Raw genomic sequence first — 7,487 nt, 5'->3', positions numbered from 1 at the left:
GGGGGGGCTGGGGAGGAACCGAGGGGCTGGGATTGGGGTGCGCGGGGTCTGCGGGAGCGAAGGGAGCCGCGAATGGGGGGGTCACACCCACCCATGGGGTGCCCGCACGCCGAGGACCAGCGCGGGGCCCCCCACGCCGCCCCCGCACGCTCCATCCCTGGTGCGGCCCCCCAGCGAGGTCTGGGGTCCGTCCCGTAGCGGGTCCCCTCCGCGGGTTTGCTACAGCGCAGGGGGGGCCGACGCGAGGCAGACACGGACCCTCCGCTGCTGGCAGCATCCCTCGAGGAATGTGGTGTGAGGGGGTCGTGGAGCAAGGTCGAGGCCACCGCGGGGACACGGCGTGGGCTGCGGGGCATGGGGACGGGAGCCCAGGTTCCCCCCGGTCCGTCTCAGCAACTAGTTTCAACGAGCAACACTTGGCATCTCTCTCTGCTCACAAATGTCACCTGAGGCGCTGGCGGGTCTCTCGGCTGGAATAAACGTCTTCAGCTGTGTGACAGATTCCAGTAGCACAACCTCGGCCTGGCTGGGAACGGGGGCTTCAACAGCACGGCAGAGCAAGACTGGGAAGTAAATCACTGTCGTGAGAAGCCAGGCAGGCAAACGGTGAGGATGGAATAGGTGACAACACTGGCACAGGGAGGTGACAGTGGGATCAGCATCCCAGCGAGCCTGGGGGCAGCTCCAGAGCTCAGGTGACAGCTGTGAGAGGCCGTTTTCACTGTGGCCATGGACGAGACTTTTCCCTTTGGGAGCATTTAAAATCTATAGTTAATCCCTTTTCAAGGGCTCTGAAGCACCCCGGGGGAGGAGCAGGGGCAGGCAGCAGGGCTCTCATGGATTTGGCCGTGGACAGGGGAGGTGGGCCAGGAGCTTGTGTGCATGGCTCCTGGGTGGGATCCCCCTTCTCCTGTCCTGAGTTTCGAGCATGGCCACGGCTGTCACAGGCTCCAGGGAATGCTGAGGAGCTCTGTGTCTGCAGCACTCCTCCGACACAGCTGAGGATGAAGGAAAAGCTGTCACGGTGGAGGTTCATCTTCCCACTTCCCTTCATGTGCTCTTAATCCTGACGATCGAGCTGGGAGATGGAAGACCTGCCTGGCAGACCACACTGGATGCCAGGGTTTTGCATTTTAATCTGATTTTCTGGGACAGCTGCAGTCAATAGAGGCTGAGGCCTCAGAGCAAAGTGCAATGCTGGAACTACGTATGGAGCTGCAGGTATTAACCAGCCCCTGTGCTGTGGCCAGGGTGCAGCTTTTCCCAGTGGAACGTGCCCAGAGGAAGGGGGTACCCAGCCCTGGCACCTCTGTGTGCCTTTGGGGCACACCCTCACAGGCTGGTTTGCTGCTGCACAAGGATTTTCCCCTCTCCCATCCCCAGCTGATGATGATGGAAATCTCCATCAACAGCTCAGGAGCAAACAAAGCCAGCTGCTTATCGAGGCCGCATCAGGGCAACGCCGGAGGAGATGGCCCCTTATCAGCGGCAGCAGCCGGCAAGCGGGCCTGGAAAATTCTGCCTGTACCAAAGGTCGTGTGCTCCATTGGCTGCAGCAGGGCTGATCCCCATGGCCTTTGGCCACCCAAAATCAGCTTTGGTGGCAGCAGAGCTCAGAGCACCATGGCCGCGGTGAGAGGCACCTCCAGCAAGTTTCTCTCCTGTAGGAAAGGCGTGTGCAGAGACACAGCCTGCTCAGAATCGCAGTCACGCCTGGAGATGTTGCTCCTCATATAGTTACAGGAACTAATCAGATAACGGCAGCTGAACTAAGGGGGATATATTTGCTAAAAATAGCTTAATGGAACAACAGACGCCTGGAGATACGGCGTGCCTGGGGGAAGCGGGGCTGGCAGGGCTCTGAGCGGGGCTGGCCGTGCCAGTGGCTGCCTGGTGCTCACAGCCATCTACATATCTGTTAATTTGTTTTTAGGGGTAGAAAATCAGCTCGTCCACATCAGGTGGTCAAGCCAAGAGGGTGGTTGTGCTGCTGTATGGGGGGCTGTGAATGCAAGCACAGACAGGCAGCTGGTGCCACCGTTGCCACCTGTGCCAATGGCCATGGGGACAGCACCTGCCCTTGGCTCAGCCACCCCCGCTAGGGGACAGAGCTCCACACAGGGCCAGAGACACAGCGAGCCCACCTGGGGCTGAGCACCATGCTCTGCCCAGCTGCTCTGCACAAACACTCTGCTTCAGGGGTTTAAATCTGGCTGTTTTCTTTGGCACGGAGCTCCGCAGGGTTCTGCGTGCCAGAAGTTCCGCGCCGTGCTCAGAGCCAAGTGAGATATTTCGGTGCGAGGCCATCTCTCCCTCCTCCTGCTGGTCCGGGTGGTTCCATCACTGGCTCGTGCTGCAGCTGCCCCCGTGCTCCCTCAGCTGCTCCATCCCCTGCTCCTGGTCAGGATGGAGCCATTCCTCTCCTGGCAGCCCAGAGCCTGCCGAGCCTGCTCTCCTCCTGGTCCCAGCTCCTGGTGCCAGCTCAGACGGAGCAGAGCTGTCTCTCCAGCAGGCAAGGACGAGCTATTCCCATCAGACACGATGTCAGCTGCGCCAGCTTGGAAGATATTCATCTTCCTTTCCTGGTGGCTGCAAGAAAGATGGTGCAGGCTCTTCCCATGTGCTCCTCGTTGTGCCTCTGCTGTCACCTACTGCAGTGCCACCAGCCAAAGGTCAGGGGGCTTCTCTGTGCCCCTGTGCTGGGCGCTGGTGAGGCTTAATCTTGAATCCTGGGGTCAGTTTTGGGCCCCTCACAAAAAGAAAGATATTGAGGGGTGGTAGCATGTCCAGGGAAGGGAAGGGAGCTGGGAAGGGGCTGGAGCACCAGGAGCAGCTGAGGGAGCTGGGGGGGCTCAGCCTGGAGAAAAGGAGGCTCAGGGGGGACCTTCTGGCTCTGCAACTCCCTGACAGGAGGGGGGAGCTGGGAGGGGTCGGGCTCTGCTCCCAGGGAACAAGGGACAGGATGAGAGGAAACGGTCTCAGGTTTTGTGCCACGGGAGGTTGAGGTTGGATATTGGGAAAATTCCTTCACAGAAAGGACTGTCCAGCCCTGGCACAGCTGCCCAGGGCAGAGGTGGAGTCCCCAACCCTGGAGGGATTTAAAAGCCCTGTGGATGTGGCACTTGGGGACATGGGTTAGCGGTGGCCTTGGCAGTGCTGGGGGAATGGTTGGACTTGATGATCTTAGAGGGCTTTTCCAACCCGAACAATTCTGTGACTCCCCTAATCACATGTAACTGCCAGCTCTTCCCACTCTGTTCAGCTCCAGGTCCTTTGCCAAGGGCACACACAGCTCTGGCTCCAGAGTGGCTGAAGAGGAAGTGCCTGAGGGCAGTGGGCATCACCTGGATGGGAGGTACAGGAGGGCAGCTGGGGACAAAGGTGACACCAAGCTCACAGGGCTGACTCAAGAATACAGAGAGCTTGATTTCATGTTGCAGATGAGCAGACACCCATCAGAGATGTCAGACAGAGGGGACAGCTCTGCTGCAGCCAGCAGCACCCCACAGAGCAGAGCCAGGGAGGCAGGGAAGGGTGCACAGGGCACAGGACACGGGCTGGAGCTGGACCCCAGCACCCTGCCAGGCGCAGTGGGCAACAGCTCTGCCACCTTGGGAAGGGCCCAGCCCACGCAGCGCTGAGCAGGCACCGTTCCCTCCCTCACCAGTTATTGTTCTTCCCTCCCCATCGCTCACTTACCTCCCAACACTTCAATCCCATCGCCTTTGTCAGTGTCGCTGGCTTTTAATTGAAATTCCTCAGACATCTCCTCATCAGCACAGCCCATCAACTAGTTTTGTGTGGGAAGTCATTGTTTTCTCTCTGCAGCTGGGAAAGTTAAATTCCAGCGTTTTGCAGGGAGACTGCTTTTGTCTCTTCCCTTTCTTACATTGCCAAGCCTGATCTTACATTGCAACCTCCTTCCTTTGTCTGGATATTTCATTTTCCATCTCTCCTCCACGCAGTCCCTCTGGTTCCATCTCAGGCTCCTTCACTTCTCTGGTCCATCCTTAGTGGGAGCTCCCACTAGCAGCTCCCTCCAGCCTCTCATTGCCAATGTTTTCCTGCAAAGCACCCCGGAGGTTTGGAGAGCCCAGCCTGTTACTAAGTCTTTGTTTCTTGGTGTTCAAATCCATAGTAGCTCCACAGGAGGGTTGGGACACCACGGAGCTGGGCAGATACTGAGGTGTCAGCACGTGCAGCCCAGGGGCAGAGCTTGACTACTCCTTCCCCCACCAGACTGCCCCCATTAGCCCATTCTTCAAAGGGCAAAGCCAAGCCAAGAAACCACCAGCACTCGCAACCTTGGCAGTGTTCGAGAGGAGGACCCAAGCTGGCAACAAAGCTGGGCCAAGACATCACTTCCATGGGCAGCAGGAGGATGAGATGGGGGGTCTGTCCCCAGTGCCAAGCCAAGGGAGCTCAGTCCCCTCCTCCAGAGCAGAGCAAGAGTCCTTTGTTGTAACACTGGCTGTGCTGGGCTCAAGCTGGTAAACGAGACATGGGGCACAGCTTCCCCCTCTGCCCTGCTCCAGGACTGGCACCCTGGGATTACCCAGGGCATGGCACAGCACTGGGAAGTGGCAGCAGCACCCGGGGCTGAGCAGGACACAGTGCAGCTGCTGACACTGTAAAATACAACAAACCCCAGCAAACACCCCTTGCACCTGAAGGCTTTTGCTCCCTGCAGGTCGGTCCCACATCTCACTGGAAAACAGGACCTTGGCACGTCCTCCAGCACTGGCATGTCCCCACGGGCATCCCGAGGGAACCATGGTGCTGCCCTGGGCCCCCACCATCCCATGCACAACAGGGTGATCGTGCCAAGTCCTAATGAGGCTGCACTGGGCTGAGGCCAGGAAATTAATTTTCCTTGTGCCAAGACCAGCACGAGCCGAGGTTTCAGGAGCAGAGGGCTGAGCACACAGTCACCCACAAGGGCTTTCGGATGGGATGAGGAGTTGGGTGTTCAAAGGCTCTTTGAAACACATCCTACAGAGATAGAGGAAGGGCAGAGCACGTGCCTGGCCTCCCAAATATGAGATATTTGCGGGCTGTTTGGTATATTTTAGATGCTTTTCAAACATGCCTCAGCAGCATCAAATATTTTAGGAATATAATGTCTCAGCTTGAAAATATCTGAGGTATTTTGTAGCCGTATAGAGGCACGTCCTGAGGCAGGGAAGGGTTAGAGTGTGGTTGTGGTTTCAAAAGCAAGTGGATAAATGTCACAGGTGCCTCTGTTATCTGTGCACACTTGGCTGTTTCCATCCCAGAGAATTTCACACCAGTCAGGCCACAGCTGGAGCACAATCCCAGCCAGTGGCCCCAAGCCTGGCACTGCCTCTGGAGCCAGCATAGCAGAGCCCAAGGGACTGGAGCAAATAACTCCCCAAAAACCTTCATCTTTGGAAATTAGTTCGGCACTGCAGAGCTCGAGAGCTCCCACGGGCCGGCCCTGGGATGTGAGCAGTGCTCTGGGGCCTTGTAAAACAATAAACAGCGGTAATGAGTGAGTGTGGAAATGTGCAGAGGCTCATAAAGCTGCTGCTCCAGAGAACAGTCACCCCTAAGGGCCAGCTGGGAAGAAGCTCCCGCTGGAGCATCCCTGATGGAGCTGGGGCAGCACCAGGTGAGGGTCTGCTCCGAGGGCAGATCCCATGGGAGGACAGGGAAATCCACCCCCTGAGTGAGACAGAGGGCTAGGGAGCAGCAGGACTGCCTGTGTCAGGAGCTGAGCTCCTGCTTGCCAGGGGAGCTGCAGACGTGCCCACAGCGTGCTCACAGCTCACCAGAGCTAACTGGGGGCAGGTGGCTGATGAGGCACGGGTGGGACCTGTCATCCTGAGGATCAACAGCTGCTGTCTTTCTGCTCCTCCTCTGACACACCTGACATGACATTCCCCATCTGAGCCATCAGCCAGTGGTGCTGCTCCAGGTAATTAAAAATCTGGGGGATGATGACAATACAGCTTCGAGTTTTGATGCTCTTTGTTAATGTTTTCCATGGAAGGCTGGACGTTTCCTCTTGGCAAGGCACCGGTAAGTTTGGGCAGTTAGTTTTTATTTCAAGATGACAACGTGAGAGCAGCATGGCCAGCCTGGATCTGACCAGGCACTTCCAGGCACTCTAATTCCTCCTAATTTCTAATCTAACCCTGCCCTCTGTCAGTGGGAAGCCATTCCCCCTTGTCCTTTAAAAGCCGTGTGAATGTGGCACTTGGGGACATGGGCTAATGGTGGCTTTGGCAGTGCTGGGGGAACGGTTGGACTCGATGGTCTTGAAGGGCTTTTCCAACCTAATGGATTCTATGATTCCATGATTTTAGGGCGCGTGGCATCCTTTTCGCGGTTTCTATCCCGGCGGCGGTGCTAGAGGGCGCCTGGAGTCCGCGAACCGGCACCGGGGGCCGGGCACAGCGGCGAGGGGCCGAGCCCGCCGGGTCCCGCACGGCTCGGGGGCCGGGGGGGAGCCCCTGGGTCTGCCTGCGGCCATCTGGGTGGGCGATTAGAGCAGGGGAATGGGAATATGGGCGGGGAGCGGCAGCCAGGACTGGTGATGGAGATGGTCCTCGTGGGGGTCATTCCTCAAGTACCACAGCATCAATCCCAGGGCAGTGGCAGAGTCCCCGTCCCTGAAGGGATTTAAAAGCCGTGTGGACGTGGCACCTGGGGACATGGATTAATGGTGGCCTTGGCGGTGCTGGGGGAATGGTTGGACTCAGTGGTCTTGGAGATCTTTTCCAGCCTAAACAATTCATGATTCTATGATCGTGAAAGCAAGGGGGACACAAAATGCAGCCACAGAGTAACACACTGTAGAGATAGGAACAGCCATTTCCTCCCAGGAGAAACAGAGATCATGACCTCCTCTGGGATACTTCTATTCCATACCTAGTGGGAGAGCTCTCTCCCCACGACATCAGCTGAGGACAAGCTGTGTTCCTTCCATCAGGTGAGAGTTCTCCTAAGCAGAGAAATAACAGCCATGCATGAATACAGCTGCAAGGGACCTCAGCTCGTGGCAAGGGAGCAGAGAGGTCAAGAGAGGCATTTTTCCTGCCATTTTCAAGCTGCACACAAGGTACAGTGGATGCATGTGGCTGGAGGCAGAAGGATCCTGTCCTGGCTCAGCCATCCTGGCTGCAATCCCATCTCCATCTGCACAGAGCTTCCCCATGAACACGCCTGGGCAACAAGGTGTCCCCAGCAGCTGCTCGTGGACCTGCACTGGGCGCTGCAGGCGTGAGCCAAACAGTGTTCAGTGCACTGAAGAGGGGGTGCCTCGGGGTTCGGGGCACACAGTGGGGTTCCACGGCTGTCTGGGTACTGCTGAAACCATCTGTGGTGGTTCTGGGATCTGGCTGGAGGGCCTGGAGGCAGCAGTGACATTCCCAGCCAGCCACAGCTCCGTCACGTTCTGCTGACCACAGAGGATCTGCCCATGTGCTGGGTGCACTCGTGCAGGGCTGGAGGGCTGGGGGAAT

Source organism: Corapipo altera, unplaced genomic scaffold (assembly GCF_003945725.1).
Source record: "Corapipo altera isolate COAL_440 unplaced genomic scaffold, ASM394572v1 104, whole genome shotgun sequence".
In the NCBI taxonomy this organism is placed as follows: Eukaryota; Metazoa; Chordata; class Aves; order Passeriformes; family Pipridae; genus Corapipo; species Corapipo altera.
The sequence above is the reverse complement of the archived record's forward strand: the minus strand, read 5'-3'. Positions refer to the sequence as shown.